Genomic DNA, 25,527 nt, shown 5'->3' on the forward strand with positions numbered 1-25,527 from the left:
TGGCAGTCTATACCAGTGAAAGTGCTGCAAATATTAAATACCAAAGAATGAAACTCTTAAGTAGCTCCCTACTGCACAGCAGAAAACAAACAGTTCAACCATATAAATCTGATTTGTTTTCAGATGCTTCCCCTCCCCAGAACTCTCTAGTTCCCTGTGGTAGTTCACCTGAGTATCAACAGAAAACAGCTTTATTTTCCCACTGTTACATAGTTTCATACCCTGGACTGGGAACCCTTCTGTGCCATGAAACCAGAACTAGACAGAGGAGCCATAAGTAAGTGAAGTTCAGCTTCAGGCCTTCCATTCTTACAGAGAGCTTCTCACCTTAAGAGTTTAAGGCTCTCAGGGATGCTTTTATTGGATTCTTCAGCCCTTCTGAAACAGCTGGAGGCTTTTCGGGTGGATGAAAAATGCACACACAACTGTAAGATGATTTCCTCTGCATAGCTGCAAGACAACATTTTTCTTATCTAATACAAACTAACTATTCTAAGTCGTCTTAATGATTCTTTTAGGGCTATACATAACAAGATTTACAGCTCTGTCATCTGCTGAAGGAGTGCTCAGGTTTCTTCTCGAGATAAGCTAAGTGCTGTTTGTCAACTCGTGCTTAGCTGACACCCCCACCCCCCCAAGCTGCAGCGGGCACAAAACCTGCACGTCTTGGCTGGTTCTGGTCAGCTGCTGCCGGGGAACAGTAAAAACGATAGTGTGTCATGGTACAGGCTCTGCCTTGTTCCTCTGTAAATTACAGAACAGATCCTCCCGGCTGCAGCAAGGCGGATGTCTGCTCCAGCCCTTTTGTAATGCTGGGGGCGGGGAGGAAAGTTTGTGACAGCTGTCACATCTGTTAGGCTGTCAGAGCGGAGGGGAAGCTCATCGGTCATTTTCTGCACCACCTAAAGAATGTTTTTGAACAAGGTTTAAGCTTACCTGGAACTAAATCCAGTGTTGACTCTATTAATGTCATTCCTACAAGTTTGACCTGAGTTCTTGTAGTGTCTGTTCAGAAAAATCCCTTCTCCTTGTACTTTTTGTTGTGTTGTTCTCTGAAAAGCTGTAAAGCTGTGTAGGACTATGTCCATTTCCATGTCTTTTTTTTTTTTTTTTTTTTTTTTTTTTTTTTTTTTTTTTTTTTTCTCTCCAAGGCTTGAAGATAATTTTGTCTCAGTTACCACCAGAAATTATGAATCTGATTCTTCTCTTGCAGTCCCATTGAGTGGATGAATCAACCCTGAGCAGTCAAACTGCTCTAGAATGGCTGTATTAGAGGTTCATTCTTGTCTTTAACTTTGTTCACTTCAAAACAGTAGCACTAGGCTTTGTTTTTTGATAACTAATTAATTTCCCCAGTCTTTTCCTCCAGGAATAACTTACTGCCTCTGTGTGCAAACTTAGAAGCTTAAGTTGCTCTTAAACCAATTTTAGTAAAGTAATGTTTTTTATCTCTCCTTGCTCTCCCATCCCTACCGTAGGTGTCAACAGTCCCTCTGATCTGGGGATCATAGTCCTTAAAAAAAATTCAAAAATTTAGGTATCAGAAAGGACTGAAATGTTCTGAACTTCAGACTGAAGGAAAGACAAGGCACCTTAAGCTGAATGCACAAAAAAGGACAGCAGCTGTTTGGTGATTAAGCAGGGGTTTATTGTGGTTTTCTGTTGGAGTCGGCAGATTTCCTTAATGACCTGACACCAGCAGCCACTTGCTGCTTTAGACACCTCAAAGACAAAGCAGACTTTTTTTTTTTTTTTTTTTTTTTTTTTTTTTTTTTTTTTCTTTTCTTTTCAAATAAGTAAAGGTTCTACTACCTGTAATCACTTGTCTGTTTGGGATCTATTCCCATCCATGGTTCCAGATCTACATATCCAAAGGCCTTCCCTTTATTCACTGTAGGGTTTGAATTCAGAGCTGTAGCCCTACTTTAACAACTGTAGGCAGGAAAGCAGGAGCCCCAGGCAGCTGAGCAGCAAGTGAGCTGCAGCCAGCCACATGCTCTCCTTTCAGCTGAGAAAATTTTATTGTGTGGAAACCCACCCAGGAACTGGGAAAAAAGCCTTATGGAGCAATTTCAGGACCACTGCAGTAGTTCTGGCCTCTGTAGATAGAAGAGTGGGGATGAAGGGCAGATTTGTGATCCAGGATACTTCTCAGTCTCTGTCCTCCCTACACGAACTGGGCCAAACTCTGCAGAAAGAAACAGAAGAAAGGCTAAACCTGCTTTGACAGGATGCACAGAGCTGCTTAAAAGAGAAGCTGGACATCTGGACGGCAGGAAACATCTTTATCTGAAGTGAACTGACACCAAGTGATGCTGGAAGACAGGGAGTTCTAAGACTTTTGCAGAGTATAGAAATAAATCTGAGCTTTATATGCTACATGGTAGAGACATGGGAAGAGCAGGGGATGGAGGCCATCACATACCACAGCTTGGACACCTCTGAAAGAATATAAATGACTCCATTGTTGATGTCAAGATCAACATAAGGAGTCAGCAGCTGTCCTGTGAGTGCTGCAGATACTTACCTGAGAGGTCAAGGTAATGCAGTCTTTAGTAAGGTGAAGGTCCCTTGTCCAGGAGAAGCAGCAATACCTTAGCAAGCAGAACTTGGGGTGGGAGGGCAGCAGGGCAGTAAGACCATCTGGTCAGCATTATGCAAGTAGCTGCTGTGATTGCTGGGCCCTGAGAAGGAGTAGCAGGGCTTGTTCCTCCACCTTTGGCTGTAAGCAATGAGGTGCTGCTGCCCTGCCAGAGCACTCTGGCTGCAGCCTCACACAGGACCCAGGTGCACCCTTAGATGTGGTTCTGGCACCCCCACTTCCTCCTTGGAGCAGATCTGGAAGAATGACCTTGCTTAGGGACAGAACATCCTTTAACCTGGCACTTAAGTTCCCGGCCAGGTCTCTCTGGATGAGCTGCTGCTGGGTCCAGCAGAAAAGCTCCTTCTATGACCCTTTCCCTGCTGGGATGTAGAGACATTTGAGAGGGGAGGAAAAAACCAATATATCAAAAAACAACAACAAAACAAAAAAATTGGAGGTGGAAAAAACTTCTTTACTTTAAAATCCTTGAGAGCAGGATTTTTTTCCTCTCATTTGCCCATGGCAGTTCCATCTAAATGGTTTTTTATGCCAAATGGAACCCATGGTACTGTTTATTTAGATGGGGACTGCCAGGGGTCATTGCTTCCCTCTGTAGAGCAGGCACCTACATCTCTGTAGTGACCCACAGCTTCAGCTGCTTGCCTGGTGGAGTATAAAAAAAGGCACCAAATGAAGTATTTGTGCATAGGGGTCCCAGTACCTACAGGACTTCTCTGCACCCCAGCCTCACTGCTGCCCACGTCTCCATCTGCTTTGGGCAAAAGATGGGACTTGTAGCCACGGTGGCAAGGCCTGGTCCTTGGGGGCTGCAGAGTGAACTGAAGCATCACAGCCCCCAACAGCAACTGACAGTAAAGCTGGAAAGCAAAATGCCATTTAGAGAAATTACTTTAAGACTTGTTACCCACACCTAATCCCTGTCCCTTCCTGAATGGGATTGATGGTGCAGGAGGACAACAGCATCTGTTGCTGGAGGGAGGGAGAGCTTCCTGAGGAGCAGATGGACAGGCCGTGTCCTGGGGGGACCCTCACTCCTCCTGTGACCAGGATGTCATCAGTTGTCAACAGAATGGAGAAGATGAAGAAGAAACAGAACAAGGTGCCTCAGAGATGTCACAAGTGCTCTGGACTCTTGAGTGTACTTCTAGAGATGGAAGAAGCTTTTGCGGCTTGAAGGAGAAATTAGGCCTTGATGAGTTCTTTCTTTGATCCTCCAAAGCTTGTCTTGTATACAGTGTCTCACTGCAGTGGTTTGGCTGCCAGGCTGGATAACCAGGCCTTGGCCAAAGCAGGGACCAACAGCTGCTTTTGGAGTTGCCAACAGCCCCGTCCCGGGATGTCCCTCCTTCCCTGCAGCCCCGGGTGCTGCTCGGGCCAGAGCAGCTCCAGCAGAGCCCGCAGCCAGGAGCCTCTGGAGATGGCTGGGGTTTGTTGCACACATTTGAAGCCTGCAAGGTGCTCTGGCATGTGGCTGCTCCCTTCTTCCCATGGCTGCAGAGCCTCGCCCGAGCTCTGCTGTGCTGTGTGCGCTTCCTGCGCGCTCGCCCATACCTGGCTCCTCACGGAGGGTCTCCCCATTCCCCCGGGATGGATGTGGGGGCCGATGCCAAGGCTCCGACCCGCGCCCCATCCATCCTTTCCCCCCGACCCGGCGGGGTGAGCACCCCTGGAGCGCCGCTGCCCCGGGGGCTGCCCGGGGGAGCCGCAGCCGCTGCTCGGGGGCGGCGGGGAGGGACCCGGTGGGGGGCCCGGGGCTGGGAGCTGTGGGGGGCCTGGGGCTCGGAGCCGGGCGCGGCGAAGGTGCCGGGGCCGCCTCTCCCTCCCCCCGCGCCGCTTCCTTTTATATCGATGCGGCACCGCCGCCCGCAGCCACAACCTGCGGCCGTGACGCCGCCGGCAGCGGAGGGACGAGGCTGCGCCCCGTGCCCAGGTAAGGGCTGCCCTAAGCGTCTCCGAGGGGACACGGGGATCGCCTGAGGGGCCGGGAGGAGCCCGAGCGGAGCCGTGGGGTGAGCGCGGGGCGGAGAGGGGCCGGGGAGCAGCCGGGGTATGTGTATGTGTGTACGGGCAGCCCCCGCCGCGCTGTCCCCGTCCCCGTCCCCGGGCGGGAAGGCGCAGCCCCCGCAGAGGATGCTCAGCGCTGCCCGGGCGGCGCCGGGCGCTCCGTGGGGCCGCCGAGAGAGCACAGGGGCGACCGTGGGCAGCTCTGGCCGAGCTCTGCTCCCCCCAGGGCACCGGGACTGCGGGGCCGCCCGGGTCAGGAGGGACCAGGCGGATCTGCCCGTCTGCGGGGTGGGGGGTGACAGGCCGGGCACGGAAGGTCCCGTGTGCCCTGGGTCAGCCAGCGGTGTGACAGCCGGCACACCAACCCACAGCATCCCCAGTCACCGCCGGATTGAAGGCGAGCAGCAGCCGGCCCCCGGGGGAAGCCATGGATGGGTCCTGTGTGCCATGGGGTGCTGCTTGTGGTCCTGGGCTGGAGCAGCAGTGACCGTGTGAGATGGAGGCTTTCTGTACAGATGCCGGGTGCCAGGCCCAAGACTTATTTATTAGTCGTCCTCGTTTATGCAAATGTTGTAGCTAAAAGTTCAGCTCAGCAGGCAGAAATGTGCTGGAGTGGCTGGTGAGAGGGTGAGCACTTCTGCTTTGGGGTGTCTGGTACTTCCTCATCCGGGCAGGAGCTCTGGTGTGGTTGTGATCGTGACTCTGTGTGAAAACTGCCCCTCTCTTGAGCAAGCTGTAGCGTTTCAAAAGGGTTACTGCTGAAACAGAATAGCTCAGAGCAGCCCCTGAACAGGGAGGATTACCTGGCTCTATGGTTTGGAGCAGGAGTTACCCTTTTGCCATTTAAAAACGAACTCTAATCCCTAATAACCATTTTTAATATACATAAAAATGCATACATTCTTTAAGACCCAAAAGGCTGTGAAGATGATGCTTATTCAGTGTTTTGTTAGATATGTGATTAAAACAGTAGAAAGGCCCTTTTATTTCATTTAAACAGAGAAAACCCCACATCTGCATCCCAAACTGAGAACTGCTTTGAAGAGATGTGGGATTTTGGTGGAAGTTTAATGTCCTCTTTGTTTCAGAGCTTAACTGAAAACGAGGTTGGCAATGGCTGCTGCCTGTTCAATGTTGAGGAGGCCAGAACTGATGCTGTGGGGAGGTGGGTGTGCTCCTGGTGCCTATATGTGCTCTGAAGGACCCTCTCAGGTGCACACAGACACCCTGGGTCATTTCAGTGCTTGGTGCTGCTCAGGGTCATCTTGCCTTAGAAAGAGGCAGCATTTGGCTGCATGGCTCCTCCTGGGTTCCCTGCTCAGGGAGGGATCAGGAGCCTGTGCCTGTCCAGGCAGCAGTATGCTCTCCAGCTGCTGTTGCAGGCAGCAATCCCTACCTGCTGCCTGCTCTTGCTCTCTGGGAGCACTGCTCAGGCCAGAGGTGCTCCGTCATTAGTGCATTCTCTGATGGTTGTCACTGCTTGCTTTCCCAGGGTCGGTGATGTGGTTCCCTCCACAGGAGCCCCTGGCAGGAAGGAGCTTCTGAGGAGGTCTGAGGCAGTGCTCAAGAAGTGTTCAGCATCCAGTAGAACAGTTGTACCAACAGGACTTTTAAAGGCAATTCCAATAAAGTCCAGAGCATCCTTTTCTCTAACTGGGATCAATAGTTCAGACTGTTCAGCAAGGAGCGTGTGCGATGGATTTTCAATAATCAGCACAGCACAGCTCAGGCTGGAGGAAAAAATTATTAGGCCTCATTCCACGCCTCTAAATCTGAGTGTGCCCAGCAAGAGCACTGGGAGAGGCTGATGCACTGAGGGGAGTTAAAAAACATCAATTCTGCCTCTGAGCGGGGAAGGGCACAGCCACTCTCAACTACTATTTATTTCTTTGTACTCAAAGGCATCAGAGGGTACACAGTGGCTCACAAAAATAAAGACTGGTATTTGAGATACTTCCTGTGCTTGTTGGAGGGGAACAAGGCCCAGAGTATTTTGAAAGTAAAAGCCTATTTCCTGTGAAAAACTGCTGAAGTGACGTGTGAGATTGTTTCAGGGCTGGAGGCACAAGCAGTGATGATTCAGGCCAGCAGTGCTGGCAGCTGGGCTGCTGTGGGGCCAAGGGGAGCGTGCTGAGCACCAGCCTGTCTGAACCTGCAGACAGGGCACAGGCATAGCGTCATGTGCTCCTCTTGCTGCCCTGGGAACAGGAAGACAGGCTGTGTCCTCTGGCTGCAGACAGCCTCAGGGGCTTGATTAGGGACTAGAGGTTGGTGTGCCAGCAGGTAAAAGCAGACCTGCTCTGGTTGAGTAAGTACATGCTCCAGAGGCTCTGTAGAGAGCCGCTGGAGCTCTCTGAGCTACCCAAGCACAAAGGTAATTCCACTGTGGTATCAAGACTGTTTCTGTATGCTGAAGGTCATTCCTGCACTGTCCTCTCTCTACCCTGACTTGGAAAGACTTGTCTCTGAGGTTAGTTCAGTCCAAGACCTGTCTTCCTGATCGTCTGGTTTAGGTTTTCCTTTAGTGCTTACCATGGCTGTGAGCCTGCTTATCAGCTGAATCACTGTCCCCATTCAGACCTGCACCGTTCCACTGGGAGCTGAATCCAGCTCTCTGGCTCCCAGGAGCCTTCTCTTCCCTGCAGCAGCTCCGAGGGAGGTGGCTGGGAGCAGAACACAGCCCTGACAGTCTGCTGGAACACAGTTGCTGGAGCAGGTTTTCAAATCTGCAGCAGGGCTGTATCTCACAGTGGGTAGGAAGCACTTTGCACAGTGTCTGCAGTCACTCAGCTGTTGGAAACCTTTGTTCTGTGCTGCTCTGTGTGGAGCTTGATATAGATTGGATTTTTTTTCTTTTTTTTTTTTTTTTTGCTTGAGTTCTATTACTGTCCTTGCTGGGTATATTTTAAAACAAATACTGCACACATGAATTTATTCCTTTGAGGTCTTTCTGCACTAGAGATGTTCAAACTGAATGTATGTGTGACCTTGTGGTAGTAGGTGGGATAAGTGTAATATGTAGCTTTGGTTTCCATTCCCAGCAGTTTTTCAGGTGGTGGAAGCTGCATATTCTATCATAAAAATTCATTTTTTCTAAAATTTCTTTCTAGAGCTGGGTTTGCTGTCTGTTTTGCCACAATGCCGTAAGATCTACCCCAGGGTATGTACGGGACAAACTCATTTCTCAAAGGCTTGCTATATAGAAAGGGAAAAAATGCCAAGTCTTCTGACTACAGCAAAAAACTAGGAATTTTATCTGAGTTTCACTAGGATAGTCTTTGTCACAACCAGAAATAGGACCACCCCCCCCCAATCCCAAGCATCTGCCTCGTTCCCGCTCTTGAGGTCAAACCTCCTGGCCACAACCCTCTCTATCTAAGAAAAAGATGTAGACACAAGTTGTAATCCTTGCTATGAAAATCTAATCTGTGACCTAATTTGTTGTGATGCCATGAAGAACCTGTCAGGAGCAATCACTGTAACCCGTGGCACGGAGGCACTGCCGGCTCTCCAAGAGCGCTCGCTCGCTGCCGCCCCAGAGGGAGCCGTGTCATGCCCAGGGAGAGCATTTGGGCTCCTCCACTGACAAATCTGGGGACAATATACAGACAACTCTCAGGTCAGTTTTTTATTCTTTTAAAATTGAAGTGGTATGGGCAGTCTTGCTGTGTATGGAAGGGAGGCTCTTCTGAAAACTCCTGTGGAACAGGCTGGTTTGAAACGTGTGGGGAGGAATGAGATGCGACCAAAACTGGGCAGTTTTCTGTGCCTGCCATAATTGCTATTTACCTGCCTGTTGTTCGTTCCCCACGACCATGGCAGCAGCTTGGATGAAACCATCTCACGGGGTGAGTGGTTAGAGGAGGGACTTGTCTGAATAACTTCTCACCAGTGGGAGCTGTGGTTGCGTGGGCTGATTCTCAGAGGGCAGAAATGGCTGGCTTCTGGTACAGCCCCTTTAGGCCAAGTTTGTTGTCCTTTAAGGTGAGAAAACAAGGTCTTTTTTGGTGTGTTGCTGAAAACACAGCACTGTCAATCTTGCTCTGCGAGGCTGGAGAGGGAAGGAAAGGTTTACAGGTCAGGAATGCACATGTAATAGGCTGAAAAACTGGGAACTGTACTCCCAGGTCCCTGCACTGCTACATCTGTCAGGGAAAAATCTTTACTAAGGAACTACTGCTGTATCAGAAACAACAGAGCTGGGCTTCCATTTTGATTGTTCTAGAAATAACTGGGGGGTTTGGGTTTTGTTTTTTGGGTTTTTTTAAATATTATCCTTCAATGCTTTACTTGAAAGTACTAAATTAAAATTTACAGGGATATGCAGTCTGTTAACAACTGCTAAAATCCATGTCTGGTTAGTGAGCCCATCAATGCATTTGGACTTTGAGATCCAGTAACCTGGATCTAGTAAGATGAATGTGCATGGTCTGCTGCCTCCTTTTCTCACCCTCACTGGAGCTACTTGTGCTGCTGTGCATTCGATCTTAAGACATCTTCTTTATTTTGAGCCCCCTCTTTATTTTCAGTACTGTGTTCCCTAGCATACATTAGGTGTATGTTAGCATAGAATACTTGCATTCTGGTAGTAATTTGTGTGTTCTGGTTTTTTTTGTATTTCAGTGTGCTGTTACCCACCCTGAGCGCTCAGAGCTCAAGTTTCAATGTGTTATTTGTTGATTTTTGTTCACTCCAGGCTTTTCCCTCCACCCACTCACTTCCTCTCACAAATGTTTCCTCATTTCACCACTTTTTCACACCCATTTCTAGCGCAGGGTTGCCTCCCACTGCGGGCAGGCTCAGCACTTCATCTGCTGTTCACCTCTGCGGGAGGTGGGTGACAGATCCAGGTGTGAGGGGAGGAGCAGAGGGACCAGAAGGTTCTTGCCCATGTCAGGGGAAAGGCAGTGGCAGGGAGAGGAGGTCTGGGTGCAGCTGTATTTTTGGGCAGTGGGACCAAAGGCGTGTAAGCAAGGTGGGTGAGTGGGTGGAGGGAGTGAAGGTAGAGAGTGCAGGTGGTTTTATGTTGTGCTCATGATGGGGCACAGCACAACCACTGTGTGTGCACAGCTGGGAGACAGCCAGGCATGCTGAGCTGGGACCTCTGAGGTTTGGAGAAGGTGCATCTCCAGACCACAGTGCAGCCAGGCCAGAGGCAATGCACTGGCAGCTGAGGTGGCACTTGTGATAGCTCCAAGTTTTAATGTGCAATTTCATTCTGTCTGTCTTTTATTTTTAACAAAAGGCTTCTCACCTCCCCTTGGACAGCACCAATTTCTTAACCACGCAGAGTGCATCTGGCAGCTTACAACCTGTTAAAAAGAGGAAAAAATACCACGATGAAAATAACATGTCTGTAGTTTTAAATTAGGTAAGGGCTAAAATTAGTAGGAACAGGCCTGTCTGTGGCTGTGCAAACCGGCAGAGGATTAACATTCATCTGATGCTGAGCAAGGCAAGCAGAGGTTTGCAGCTCACACTTCCTTCGCCTTGTCCCACTCCTGTCCTTGCAGCTTCACTTCCCCGCAGGGCTCAGTCACCAGTCAGCAGAAAGCTGTGCAGATACCACTAACCTTGTGCCAATACTCAGTGCTACTTTCAGCACTGTGAAGTGTTAGCAACAGCCAGAGCATTTTTACCACACTCCTTTCATTTCTTTGCTCAGCTGCTGTGAGTGCATCTTTGGATTCATCGGGCTGAGGTCCCTTGTTGTCAGAGCCCTGGATGTGGCCTGAGTCCCATGCTGGGGCCAAGATCCACCCACCATTTCCTCGGTGAGATCGGAGCCCCCAAGACACTTGTTTCCTCTTCCCAGCTGTGGTTTACTTTCCTCTTCTGTAATTGTGTTTCTGTTAACAGAGCTGCAGTAAAAACCAGTTGCTGAATTATTCACCTCACTAGAATAATTCTCGGGTGGTTTGGCTCTTTGCAGACTATTTTTCATCTCACATCCTGGCGTCGTTTCCATTCGCAGCATGACCCATGCAAACAGGTTTATTGGTGCAAGTTAAAGTGTGCAGCAGACTGGTGGGGTGATGTGTTTGAGGGAGGGAGAACAGCAAGAGCCTTCACCTCTCCCCCCTTCCCTGGGAACTGCCGTGCTAGGCCCTGTGCCCACTGCCAAAGTCAAACTCCTGGGAGTGAATGTTCTTCCACCCCTAGCATATCCAGAGGAATCAGAGGTCACTTGGAAATCAAAATTAAACAATGCCTTAGTGCAGCTTTGAAAAGTTTACTCAAAGGGCTGGCGTTGCTCCAGCACAGTTAAACTGGTGACCTCCTCCTGTTACAGCACCAGAGAGGGCTCTGGTTTGGCTGTCAATGGCCAGGGGTGGCTGCAGAGCTTCACCCTGGGTGGCAGGGCTGGATTCACACTCCTTGCACCGTTCTCCCAACCAGAGCATGCAGGGTGCAAAACCAGGGAGGGCTGGACTGCGTCAGGCACGTTGCTGCCCAGAAACCTCTGGCAGGGGTTGTACTGGAGACTTGTGAGGTGCCCAGGCTGCTTCAGGCAAGGGGCAGGGCCCATCCCCAAATGGGAAAAGCTACAGAAGACCTGGACTTGGCTGGTTTTCCCTGGGTTGTGCCCCCTCTGAACTATCCCATGGAGGGACAACTGGAGACTGTCTCTGCAGGCCTCATCCAGCAGTGTGCTCCTGGCAGTGGACAGGTGCTGGCACCAGGGCACTTACATGATGGATGATTTATGTTCCACTAACTCAGTGCCAGAGTGGACACTCAGTGCCAGAGTGACATGGGGAGTATCTCTGTGGTCTGCAAGCTCTAGGGATGACTTGGGCTTCCATGGTGGTTGGTCTGGATCAGTCAACAAAACGCATAGGCAAAAATAGGAGCCCAATTCCCAGGACTCTTCTGTCAGTCCCAGAACTGAGGAGAGCAGGTTCTCCTGCCTGTGAATCCTAACCCTCACTGAAGGACTCACTGATGACCAAATACCATCTCCTGTGCTTTAGTGGGTCTGTCAGGCAACCTGCTTATGTTAAAGCATTAAGAAATATTTACTGTACATGTTAGTGTTCTCTTGTAAGTGCACTCTGAGTATCACAGATATCACTGGCAATGGCCTACAGAAATCCATCAAATGTGAATGAAGAAGCCACTCCCATCTCTATTTGAGGACTGGGACCACATTTCTTTCCCAGGATTACTGCCTTGAAAGGAGATGGTTTTAGGAGTGCCTCCAAGTTGCAAATCTTATACCAAGACTTCTTGTGCTGAGGATTCACAGCTGATACATCCTGGTTACTGGTGTTACTACAATTGCATTTATGAGCAAAACCTGCTTTAGGTCCACTTGCACCCTTTCTAGGTCTGCTGCTATCCCCCTTCCCCCTCCATGCCTGGACATAACATGAATCACACCACCTCTAAAATACATTTATGCACTGAGGTATAAATGCACCCAGGGCTGCATCTGCTGTTCATACCAAGAAAACTGGTCTTTTAAACTTGTTGAGGTTTTGTTTGTTCTGTCATCTTTTGCTTAAAAAAATAAACTACCTGATTTGAGAAGCACTTGGTGGATGTGCTCAGGATTCTTGGTTTGTGGGAAAAGGCCACCTGTGTGGTGACTGTGCTACCCCATGCACTTCTGCAGAGGGCTCCCAGGAGATCACATAGCTGGCACAGGAGCAGTAAATTCTTCCCTCTGCAGACGCCAGTCAGTTTGAGGAAGCAAGAAAGGAAAGCAGGGGCCCAGAAGGACAATACTATGTTCAAGTGAGCACGTAGGAAAGGACTGATCCTGATAAACTTGAGTGCCTGCTGAGCCCACTGGCAGGCTGGAGCACTAATCCAGAGCCCTTGGAAAGGACTATCTGACCCAAGGCCACCAAACAGATCATGCCCTATCAGCACATTGCCCAGTGCTGCATGCGTTTGGAGCTGTTCCTGGGTAGTTTTCATGGAGCTGAACACAGTTATTTGCATGTTGTACAGTGTCTGGGCTTTTCCTCTTCCTCTTAGCTCTGTTGGGCACTGCTGTACAAGTGTCTGCGAGGGAAGTTGTGTTCTCAGTCAGTGCCCAAATTGGTGTAATTTCCCCTGGACAGTGGCTCCCAGAACTGCAGCCCCGTCTGCACCAGCCCTGCTGGGGAAGGGGAAGAGCAGAGGCTGTTCTGCAGGGGGACTTTGGTGAGGAACTTCCCCTGTGTTTGTTCTCCTCCCCTAGTTCCTCATGCATGAGATGATCTGAGTCCTCATGTTTCCCGTCAGGTGACATTCACCAGCTGGGGTTTCTGCAACAGGGGATGCTCGTGTCCACTCGAGAGGAGCCGTGGGCTTCCTGTGAAATCCCCTGTGGAATAACAGCACACCCCCCATGCACATTACTGCCCACGTGTCCAGCATGCCTCTCGTCAGCCCTACTGCTGGGGGAGCTTTGGGGGGCAGTTAGAGGTGTCCTTGCTTCTGGGGGAAAGCAGAGCCAGCCCCTGCTGGCCCTGCCTGCTGGGGTTCAGCACATCCCCTTTCACTCTCCTCTCCTGAGAGCTGCACCACCTGCTCAGGTACAGGGAGCCAGGAGGGGGGTGAGCCATGTTTCTGCCCCCAGTGCCCTGCCTGCAGCCATGGCAGTGCCCTCCAAGCCTTGGTCCATGGGCAGGTGGTGCTAGTTCACACCCAGCTAAGACCCACCAACTTGCCAAGCTGGTCTTTTTCCAAAGTTGCTCCATATCTGCTTTACTCTCTTCTGCAGGATGGAGCCCAGACCAACATTCAGGCTTTGCTGTGTTCCCTTAAGGTTTGACCTACTCACTATCTGTCAGGCAGTTGTGGGTATGTTCTAAGTATTTGTTTAGATCATCTTTCTCATAGTGTGCTGAACAGTTTCTGAGCTGGAAGAGCAGGCAAAGCATTGGACTGGGAACAAATTAAGCTACCGCCTCTTGGTATGTTTTTACTTTGTTTTCTTTTCTTTACTGCACTATTTTGTTGGGCTCCAACACGACTGCGAATTTCACTGACATCAGTAGAAAACTGACAATTTCCCCAGTGGATCTCAGCAGGATCAGAACTCTTCAGAGATGAAAGCATATCCAATTGTGTGAAAGACATATTTTTCAGAGGTCACAGAAATCTGGTCCCTTGTCCCAGAGCTTCCTTTTGCCCTAGACACTAATATTGCAAGTGCAGTAGGTGAATTTAGGTTCCAGCCCCATGAGAAGATACACTAGTTATTAGAGAGAACTTTAGAAATTGTCCTTCCTCTCTGTGATGTAATTTTTATCCCTTGAGTGTACAGAGATTAAAAGATAGCTGATGAGCATACTAAACATTCATTGCACATTTCTCTTCCAGTATCCAGCTGACCTCAAATCTAGAATGAAATGAATTTTCATTTGTTTCTAAAAGTATCTTATTTTGTGAATCAAAATGTCAACACATTTGAAAGTGGTCCCACATGAGACATTTGTATCTCTTGCAGTTTAAATGGCTGGATCAATGTCCCATTAATACTAAGGGTGTTTAAAGGACAAATTCTCTGCCTACTGCAGTGAAAATTTACCCCGAGGTATGACATTTCACCTGCCACTGAGTAGAAGATTGTTGAATATAATGGACCGGAATAGCAAGATTTGCACATGCTGGTAACAAAAACGGGTGAGCATCAGATCCCATTACAGAAACTTTTTTTTTTTTTTTTTTTTTTTTTATCCCCTCCTCCTTTTTCAGGCATTAAAACTTGCATGCTCTTTGCAACTTATATTACTGCATTACTCAGAAGCCCATGCCTAAATTTGGGCACAGTTTAGACATGCAGCATAAGAGAGCCCCAAAAAGCTTCCACTCAAAAGGGTGCAAGGAAATCAGAGCACCGGGGTACATCCAAGGTCTCGTGGCACAAAGCCTGGCTCCAGCTCCCCCAGTTCCTGCACTGGAGCACAGAGCTGTGAGCCCCATCACATGCTGTCCTGCTGGTAGCTCTGCTGATGGACAGAGCTTTGTCTCTGCCCTCAGCATGGCTCTGTCCTGAGGGAGCAGCAGGACAGTTGGCAAGTCTCGACCCCCTCTTCCTCAAATGAAATACAGAGACAACTGGGCTGATCTATTGGCAAACTGCAGCACTGCAGCAAATACTCTGAAGGCAGGGGCCCGGAGAAGCTGAGCCTGAGGCGAGGCATGTTTACCCAGGGAAGTGCCAGCAGAGCCCAGGAGAACATACCATACAATTGCACCACAGCGTCCCTCCCTCGCGCTGTCACGGAAACCAGATGCCAGGATGGAAAAGCACCAGGAGATGAACAGAAAAGCTTCAAGTGTCAGAGAGCCCTGCTCAGCCCTACCTTCTGCTGCAGGCCATCCATGCTTCCCAGCATTCCCTGGTCTCTTGCCAATTCCCATCAACAGCTGTGGTTTGTGGTTGTAATGCTCAGCATTTGTCTCCTCTTTCTCCTAGCAGACCTGCCCAAAAGCTGGATGTGCAGCATGTGGCAGTTCAAGGGTCCCAGGACTCCCAGAACTGGCCTCTAAGTATGAAAACAAATCCTTCTTTACTCCTTTATCTTCTCCAAGGCCTGAAATATTGCAAGTGTGGGTTTGTAAGGCTTCTGGGCCCTTCTGGTGGCATTTGTGAGGAAAGGTTACAGATCACAATGCTTTATAATACATAATTTTCCTTCTTTTAAAGAAAAAGAAAGTGCCAGCAGTAAGTCTAAACCTGGATTGCCAGCCCAGAAGCAGCCTGCTTACTGGATTTAGCAGATGAAATGTTCTTCACTCCACCATGCCCATTCCCAGTTTCTGTGTCTATGAATTGCTGTTGAGGCTGCAGCTTGGGTGGGAGCAGCTCCAAGATGTTAGCAAGTGTCTGTTAGGAATCCCACTCCCTGTTTCAGGAGGCCCCAGAAGTTCATTAGATGTTTAATAGCTTCCAGTCACTGCAGTGGTGGATGGACCTGAACTGGTGACCGAGGGGGGAAAGGTTCTCTCACACATTTACAAAGCCTGAAGCATCTGTTCCCCAGACACAAATTTGTCTAATTCCCCTAAACCACTGGTGATCTGCCCTGAAATGATACTCCCATTCCCTTAGGAAATCCCTTGGGTCGATATCAAGTAGATAGTTATTTTTGGATTCTTTCCCAGAGAGAGTGCACTGTATTGCTCTGAACCCTACACACCAAATAAATATATCATCCTACTGTAGTAAAGGTCCAAAAGGTTTTATTGAAGGGGAAACAGATTATTAATAATTAAGGGTAGTTCACTGTATTGGTTTTGAGCCAAGTAAAGCTAATAGAACTTTTTTATATATATATAACAGAGGCAGAAGTGTAGGCTATTGAGACTGAGTTGATTGCAGCATTTAATGCAACATAAGGTCAAATCATGGATTTCAAGGGTTAACTCTGCATTAAAATGAAACATGATGCTCACAAGCAATATATTAAGCATTGTTACAGATTAGCAAAAGCAAACAATCAAAAATCAGAAAAACACCCCTTTTTGATTAGTAAATGCCTATGTTTTTTTCTTCCTAAGGGAGAAACTCATATGACCAACATTTTTACTTCTTTTATCCTAAAGTTCTGGGCACTTATGCATATGTGTGTGCTTTCCCCTTACCCCCTTTTAGAACAAAATAAAGCCTTTACAAGAAGATGATCAGTGATTTACTCTAACAAAATTCTCCTACGGCTGCCTGCAATGTTCTTGTGGCAGGGATGGACAGTAGTGTAGAGGGAAGAGTATTTGACAAATGCTTTTGTAAGAAAGGCTCTAAATGAGGAGAGTTCTAAACTGCTACGCATTTGGACCACCCCATGCTGTTTATTGTCTACCCAACTACAGTTTCTGAGTTTAAAAGTATATTTTCTATTTCTCTGCAATAGCAGAAAAACATGACACGGAAAAGAGAAAACAATCACCAGGTGATTAGCTGTACTAATGAGGATGAGGAAGGCTTTAAAACATTAACTGCAACACTGAGCAATTTAAATGTTTATCGCAGAATAAACCTGCAGTCATTCCTTCTCACTGACAGCCATTATATTGTAGTGTTATCCCTTTGCAGCCTTTCCCAAACCAGACACTTCTTCTGAAACCTTTGTCCAAGTCTCAATATGACATGAGGTCTTTCTCTGCACCGTGGTCTCCTACTCTCCGCCTTATTTCTTGGTAGCCATTCAGACTTCCAGTGGGCACACGTGCCCCTCTTTGCCATCTGGCCACATTCAGGTCCTGAGTGCAGCCCCCTCTGCACTAAAGCCAAGCTTGTCACACTCAGCTGCAAAACCTTTCACAAGCTCAGGGGCAGAGTCTGTCATCCGAGCAGCAGCGTGTTGTGCCTTAGGACAGAAGTGACCCCATTAAAACCATTTAGAAGCATGCACACTTATGACTGGCTCACTGCCCTTACGCCTCTCCTTGTTCTCACATGGTTCCCCAGGCTGTCTCGCATCCCTGCTTAAGCTGGTCTTCTTTGAGCAAACCACAGAAATGTGTTTTCTACATCTGCCCCTACCAGCCTTTTAAAGTAAAATTCAACTGATAAAAAATTTAGATTAAAATAATAATGGCAACATAATGGGACCATGAAGGAGCAGGTACTATTGGTCTTTTCTTAGAAGAGAAGAAAATATAATTGAAAAATAGAGTCCTGTGAACAGTGTAACTAATGAATTGTAATTTTCTCCTGATTTGCATTCTGTGTACCCTGCTGGATCTTTCCCACTGGATCTTTCTCAGTGCAAAACTTCTGGGCTCCTCACTGTTTCCAGCTCTCTCTTTCCCTGCTACATTCCCAGTGCTTCCACTGCAGTTCCTCCAGTCTCTCATTTACATCTTGCCAGCCAGGCAGGAGATGACCAAGCAGTTTCACTGGTCAGTATACACATGCTGTTGAGTAAACCTGATTTCCAAGGGAGTGCAGGCTGTGTGTCCTAAGGCAGGAAGAATGGCTGCCTGTCACAGGCCAGGGGCTCACAGGAAAGCTAGAAAGCCACTCTGAGTGAGTGATCAGCCTCACTGCATAACACACAGCAGAGACACTGTGCTGCTCCAGCTTTTGTACCCGTGTTACTTGGTTTAGGACTAGCTTGGTGGTGGAAAGCCAATGCATACAGCAGATCTCAGCATTTGTGGTTTCCTCTCATCTAGGACTTAATCTGCAAGCTGCTTGGAGCAGGAATTACACCAGTGGTTTTTTAAGGCATTGTACAGATATTTCCAACTTAGCTTTTTGCATATGAAATCACAGAAGTTTAATGGTATCACTTTAGGCATTTAGAAGTTGTCAGAATGGGAGGTACCACTGCCAGTCTTCAAAGCCTTCTTGCTTAATGTCATAAGAGAAGTCTGGGGTCAGAAATACGGTCTAAGCTTCAGAGTTACACTCTAGCACCTCACAAGAAAAGATCATTTTGCTTCTTTCCAGTTTTTAGCTTGTTCACTGCCTGAGAGAGGAATAATGTAGAATCAGGAGAATATGACCATGTATTTAAAAAGCCCTGCTGGTTTGTGATGCAATCCTGCAGAGGTGGTGTGATCATGGATAAAAACTGTCTAGTCTGATCATTAACATAACAGGCACCTAAGCTGTGACTCCGGGAACCCATTTGTCTCAGATGGGACTGGATCCAGATTGGTATAAACAGGAACAGAATGTTTCCCAGCTCATGAGTGGGGTTTATCACCTGGACATAAAAAAATATTATCTTTTCATCAATTGCGAAAACTCAGAAGAAGTTTAAGCAATTACAATGTGCAATACCAGCTTTACTCTCTTTCCTTGCTAACAGAATATTAAACAGCTGTGTCTGGTGCTAGATTTAGCCCTAGGTGCCATATTCCTGCTCAGGAAAAAGGAAGAGAAAGACGTCTGGTGTGCAGTGTTACAGTCGCTCAGCAGAGGAAGTGTTTAAGTGCCTGCCTAAATGCTTTGTTTCATGGAAGCGTTCATCTGCACCCCGTCTGTCTCTCACAGATTACAGCGCGGGGAAGTCCTGGCTTCCCATTTCCTCTGCTAGCAAACTCCTCCTTGCAGCTAGAGGGACTTGCGCTTGTGGGACCAGTAAGGACTCTATTTCTGTCTCTCGGGCTACCCAGGCATCTTAAAGTGATTGTGCTCAAAGATTCTGCTTCATAACCCAAATATGTCTACCATGAGGGTGATGGGTGACTAGGAATTTCTTATCCCACAGAAAAAGAGTGCTACCTAACCACTTCATATGAGGTCATGGGAGAACCTACAAGAAAATGTGTGTACTGATGAGGAAAGTGTTTCTTCAAAGTTCTTTACATTCAGTAATTTGGTACACCAAAAATGGTTTTATTGTCTGCTGCTCTTTGGAGCACATTGATGGCATTGCAAGAAGGCAGCAGTATTAAGGGACACAACAGATCACCTCTTCAAAACAGTGTAATTTTAAAGAGGTAGATGTGGTTGGTGAGCTAATACCTAAATCATAGTCTACTTTTTCTCTCATTTTTCAGTAGCCTTGTACTCAATATCATTTAGATCACACACAAAGATAAGTTTGGTTTATAGAAGTTCAAGTGAATGCAGCAGAACCAGCTGAGGTTTTGATTGATTAAATTGAATTCCAGTTTTCAGATTGGACCAAACAATCAGGTCCTTTCCGACTGAACTAGTGGTGTAACAGCAGAACAGTGGCAACAGTGACACTGCAGTCCTGTGAGGTGCTGAGCACCCTCAGCTCGTGGTTATGCCACTGGAGCTCAAGGAAAACATCCCATGGGATGCAGCCTGAGATGCTGTCCTTGCTCTTGTCTTGCCCAGCAGTGCCCAACACTGTTTGTTAGTTTGTGAAATCCATGTTTACTCACTGAATTTTGAAATTGTCCCCTGAGACTAATACTCTGCAGAGCCCTTCCCTGAGGTGCTTTAATTAAGTTACCTATTTCCCCAGCAGAAGACTGCAACTTCCCCTGTGATGTGAAGAGGAAACTAGGAACAGCTGTAGCAAAGGAAACAGCTGAGGCAAAGTGAAATGGTCTCTTGACAATGTCCCTTGGTAACACCTAGACACAGGCCAAAAATCACTTATGAGCCAAATGCTGTTCTCAGGGCTTCTAATGACAAATGAATTAAGTACTTTGGGAAAAAAGAAAAGAAAAAAAACCAAAAACACCCACCAATAAACAAAAACCCTGAAATGATTACATCATGACAAAGGATGTGATCAAAGTAAAATACCAGTCTCATGCTCCTGAGGTAGGCAGAAATCTCAATGAAATCAATAAATATTTGTTTCCATCAGGGCAGCACAACTGTGTTTGGTCAAAAACATCCAAATCAAACCAAAACAAAAAGCTGAGTTCTCTTCCAGAGAGTCATGAGACAGTCTAGCTCTCTGGGACATTGTCTCTGAAACATTGATTCTGTCCATTAACTTGAAGACTTACACTGCTGATCTAAAAAAAAAAAAATTGGGAAGAGAAGAAAAAGAAAATTACAATGTTTGTGAGAAAGTTCCAGTTCAGATATATATTTTATTTCCCCCTATGGTCCTGGTGGTTTACTTTGTTTAATAATCTGGCTTTACTGGGGCTAATGGGAGGTCAAGTGAAACTCTGCCACTCTACATCACCTGATTTGCAGCCTCCTCTGACTTGATGAAGTCCTCACTTAAAGGCACTGACTGCTACTCAGAGTGAATAATACAGTGACCTTCAGGAGTTTACAGTGACCTTTAGGAGTTTGCTGGAGAAAGGTGCCTCTCGTATGGGCAAAGGTGATGGCCCAGCACCTGCTGAGGTGATCACAGCTTTTCCACTACACTGAGCACAGACAAACAGGTGCATCTGGGGCTTTTCCTCCACTGAGTGCCATCAGTGCAGAATCACAGTCTGTGGTCATCACCTCCTAAACGTGGTAATGCTGGATTTTTTTCAGTTGCTTAGCAGGCCTCTTCCCTTGCCAGTTTGCTACCACCACAGGTTCACCACTGCAACTGCTCAAAGTTGTCAGTGCAAAGGAGTCCATGTGGTGATCACTGAAGAAATTCTGTATTTCACAAACTTTTATAAGCAGCTTAAAGATCTCACTGTTTAATACTGTGTTCTGCTCTATTCTGTAGCAGGTCTACTACTCTAATTTGTCTTTCTATTTTCCAGTAGAGATAAAACATGATTAAAATAGCTGCAGTTCCTCTTTCCGCCTTCCTCAATGCTTACTGGTCTGTAATCTTCTAATGCAGGCTTAACACCTGACATTTTCTCTTTTTTTCCTCCTTTTTCTTCTCTGTCTCATATAGGTGAGCTGTATTTTTGAGGTAAGGCAACAAAATGTGATTAAAAAAAAAAAGATTCACTTTGTAAAATCTCCATTATTCTTGATCACAGTCCAGCTGACATGGCACAGAACCCCCCTGTGTTACTGGACTTAGAGAAGTGTTCATTAATTGAGAGTGTGCTATCTATTTTAGCTGAGGCTCCCCACACGGAGAGCCCGTGCTGATCATTTGTAGGGAGCAACTGCATCACCAGATGAGCAAACTAGGAAACAATCTCGGACTTTGCAATGGCAGAAGAGGAGATGACTGATGCAATTAGTCACTTGAAGTGACTGGGGCATAGCATGAGGAGATGACAGGACTTCACCAGCTCTCTCAGGATAAAAAGATTGAACTCCAGAAGCATCTCAAGTTTTCCCATTTGCCACCTAAATATTGAAATGACCTTTTTTTTTGGTGGGGGGAGGGGAAGGCATGCTGAGGTTGTGAGCGCCTGTCTCCATGTGAGTACAAAACATTGTAACTGTTTGGCATGACAGTATCTGGAAGCACTTCAGGGATCCTTATGAGCATCCAGCGATTTGACCTTGGCTTTTTGTTTCGTCTGTGCTTCTGGAAATTTATGTAGATCGTTCATATTTTGTTACAACTGTTTACATTCTGAAGAGCAACATTCATATCAGAGGATTTGTACTATCTAAAGGAAAGCCCTAGAGGACTCTGTGTATAAGTGTGGCTGCCTCTGCTCTCGTCTACTACCGTGGCACTTGAGAATGTGGGGAAATCTGGGCAGGGGAGGGCAAAACCTGACATTAGTTTATCTGAGCTGAAAGGTGCTATGAACCACAACAGCGTAACAAGGGAGCCCTGCAAAGCTGCCTTTCTTCCATTCTTGACATTTTCCGTACGAAATTTCATCCTTTTAACCATTTCTTTATAAGAATAATCTTTATCCATAGGATGTTTACTTTCTATTTTCATCCATGTAATGGAAGAGCCCCCCAACAGGGCTGCTGTCAGTGGCCAGGACTCTCTATTGTCCCTGCTGAGTTCACATGGCTCGGGGTGTTGGTCACTTCTCTTTCCCTTTGGACTCTCCCCTAGGCTGCCATTAGGTTGAAAAGCAACCCAAGTATCCCAACAGTGCACGGCACCTCAGGGCAGCTTTGCTCCTGTGGTTTTATTTATCCATCTGGCCATCCATATATAAAATAAAGTCATCTTTTGTCACTGGTGTATGCACACAGATACACAATACATATACATCCAAAAGTACATTTGGAGCTTATTCTTTCTTTCTTATATCTTTCTTTCCCTGATAAAAAATACTCTGTCCTGTTTTCTTTCCTGTCAGATATACCTCCCTGGCACCAACACCCCTACTAACCAAACGATCCTCAGACATTTAGCAGCATAGGAACAGTTATGTTCTGTTACCATACCTTTATTATATGATACTAACTTACAAATATGATTTTTAATTCTGTTTTATTGTTGTTGTTTTGGAGGTTGTTTTTATTTGGGGGAGGGTTTTAATATTTTTTGCAGTAATATCCTATAAAATAACTTTGTCTTCAGAAGAAGCAATTAAGAAATTAAAAGTGAAGGCAGAACTAATAGAAAATTGATGGGTTTTTTAGTCATGCAGCATTTTCCACAGTGTTCAATAATTTTTTATGCTTCAATTATTATGTGGGATGTGGATGTCTTAGTGTGCAGCTGCTGTTAAAGCATCAGTGATGCTCAGTGTTTGGGCATCCTTGTACTTCTGAAAGGTATGAGAGCCAAATCAAAGGTACCTTAAAATTTTGGAGAACTCTAAAGTGTATATATTATTATAAACCTGCTCATGGTTTCAGTAGGAAATTTTCTTTGTCTAACTCCACCCTGCCAAGCCCCGAGGGCTTTATGATGTTACGAAAAACAAAAACTGTTCATCCTTGAGGCTGGTTGTGTGTAGTTCTTTAGTTCTGTGTAGAGACCTCCCAGTTTCTATTAACCCCAAATGGTAACAAGTCCAACATTAATTAAGAGCACAATTCTCCTTCCCTTGAATTCAGTTCAGTGGGACTTGGATCACCACCTCCTGCCTGGCACACAGAGTTTTAAAGCTCTGTGGAGTTTAGAGAAGATGAGGATGTGGTGGTGACCTGCCTCATCTCAGGAAGGAGTGTGCATCGATTCACACCTCAAAATTTGTATCTGCTGCAAAAACAATCCTTTCTGTGGCAGAAGTGAAAAGCCTTGTCAAGCATTTGTTCAGCCACTTACACAAGTCACACACAGGCAGAACTGGAACTTCTGTCATTCTGCTGAAGGTGCTTCTGTGAAAATATTTTTTTGTATCTCCTTTGACATCTCCCCTGTTTGCTCCAGTGTGTACAAACCTCTCAGAGCCTCCAGAGCTTGCTGGAACACTCCCTTTTCCCTGCTTGGGTGAAGGCAGTGGGCAGGTCTGTGCTGCACCAGCCCTGGTCCTGCCTGACTGCTACCCAAGGACCAAAACTCAAGTGTGGTGATTTCCTTCCAGTTCACCAAACAGGTTTTGCAGCTGAACTATACTCACAAATGGCTTCCTTCATATCCCAAGATACTCCTTTAGCTATTTATTTAAATAGTTAGAATATTTAATAGAATATTTAAAAGTTATTATAGTCAATCCATATAATCTTGAATCCTAACAAGTTAAAGACAAATTAAGTTTATCAGATTAAGTCAACATATGGTTAGGTATGAAAAGAAAAAGAGAAATACATTGACATATAAATAAATCTCTGAGCTGTTTTCCATTTTTGGGCTTTCTCTGTGGCTTGGGGGTATCTAATATTCACTAATATTTGGCAGTTAACAAACTTCTATCAGGCTTCCTGAAGAGAAACTAATAGAAATGGTTGGACTGTGAGGTGGTTGGTTTGTCTCTTTCAGATTGAGAAATAGCCTTTGATTGCATCTGTACTGATAAAGTTTTACCATTTGAGGGTGCAAGTTTTGTCCTTGGCAGTGTCCACACACCATTGCCTGGCTGTCAACTCCATCTCTGAACTGCTCCCAGTGCAGCCTCACTGAATGTGCTGTGAACTTCCCTCGGCATCACAACAGCTCAGTGTGGAGGCCAGGTGAGACTTCATGGCAAAATTTAGAAAAGCATTGTCTAGATTCCAGGTTATGTTATTAAAAAAAAAACAACAAACAAACAAAACCAAGGCAAACCAAAACCAGCAGAATTTTTAATTTTCTTCTTTTCAAGTAGGTCTGTGTGGAATTTTACTAAAGCAGCAAGCCCTAAAACAAAGTATTTGTGCAGTCCTTCTGCTTTGGCAAATTTATCCACAGCAGGAGAAGCAGGTCAGACTGTGCATTGTCCCTGTGTGAGGATACCAAAATCCAGAGTGCAATATGGAAGGTGAAACCTTCATAAAATCAGAGAATATGCCCAAGTTGGAAAAAACCCCCAACGAAGACTGAGTCCAAATCCTGGTCCTGCATAGAAAGCACATAATTAAGTCCATGGGATGTTCTTAAAATGTTTTTGTGTTTAGAGTCATTTAGAATCATTTCTGCTGAAGAAGAGCTTTCAGATCATTGAACCCTTCCATAAACCTGTAGCAAAGTGACCACTAAACCACATCCCCAAGTGCCACATTTACATGTCTTATAAACATCTCCAGGGATGGTGACTCCACCACTTTTATGGGCAGCCTGTTCCTACGCTCGACAACCCTTTTTATGAGTTTTTTTTTTCTTTTTTCCCCTAATATCCAATCTAAACCTTCCTGGTGGAAGTTGAGGCCATTTCCTCTTGTGTCTATTGTCACTTGGGAGAAGAGACCGACCCTCACCTGCCTACAGCCTCCTTTCTGGTAGTTGTAGAAATCCATGAGGTACCCCCTGAGACTCCTGTTCTCCAAGCTAAATAACTCCATAACTCCATTAGGTGGTGTTTGTTTTGTTGTTGTTGTTGTTGTTGTTTTTTTTTTTTTTTTTTTTTTTTTAAATTTTATTTTATTATTATTTTTAAACGCATTTTGCATGTCTTTTGCGTTTTCGGGAGATGGAAAGCATTCCAGGATCAGCCTGAGCGCAATGAGGGAGCTCACTGGGGCTCTAGCAGTGCTCACTGAGGGATGGAACTTTTTTTTTTTTTTTTAAATATTTATTTGTTTATTTATTGCTCTGATCCACCTGGGCAGACACTTCTGAACGGCTTTAAGCCAGCAAGCCCCGCTTTTCCCAGAGGAGGAGGACCCCCATCTCCCTTCCCAACCTGGCTTTGCCAACTACAAACACTTTAAACCCCGGAGCCAGGCCTTACAAAAGCCTTACCCGAACCACCCCGCCGGCTCCAGGAGCGATCAATGATGTTGATTGAGTGACGTTAATGAACTGTCCCTGGGGGGCCGCGGGAGGACGGCGGCCCCTTTAAGGGCTTGCCCCGCTCGCCCGCCCGCCCGCGTCTCTTTCGCTCCCCCGCCCGTGCCCGAGACACTGGGAGTCGAAACAGGTGCATGCGCAGTGCGCTGGCGGCCGGGCGCGCTTGCGCAGTCACCTGCTGCTGGCCGCCCCCCCCCCCCGGTACATCCGGGTCACGCACGCCCGCCCGCACGGCCGGTGCCCGCGGTGCTGTGCGGCCGCTCCCCCCCCTCTCCCCTGGCCCCCCCCCCTCCTTCCCCGCGCGCGCTCCCGCCGCCCGCCCGCCCGCGC

At 46.8% G+C, this 25,527-nt stretch overlaps 1 protein-coding gene and 1 long non-coding RNA gene across 2 annotated transcripts in view; one reads left to right on the top strand and one right to left on the bottom strand.

The window, feature by feature from the left end:
- Positions 1-4,485: 4,485 nt before the first annotated feature.
- The window catches only part of CYRIB (CYFIP related Rac1 interactor B), a 96,857-nt gene continuing 75,815 nt past the window's right edge, over positions 4,486-25,527 (top strand). The window contains exon 1 of the mRNA XM_083865972.1: positions 4,486-4,535. The gene's annotated coding sequence lies outside the window, so the exon portion shown is untranslated. The remainder of the gene's footprint in view (positions 4,536-25,527) is intronic.
- On the bottom strand, positions 8,625-10,260 carry LOC310919426. Its single transcript, XR_014591826.1, has 3 exons — positions 10,183-10,260; positions 9,864-9,921; positions 8,625-8,660 (listed from the first exon to the last, which is right to left on the bottom strand). It is a non-coding gene; the product is annotated as an uncharacterized lncRNA (long non-coding RNA).

Source organism: Zosterops lateralis, assembly GCF_965231275.1.
Source record: "Zosterops lateralis genome assembly, chromosome: 1".
In the NCBI taxonomy this organism is placed as follows: Eukaryota; Metazoa; Chordata; class Aves; order Passeriformes; family Zosteropidae; genus Zosterops; species Zosterops lateralis.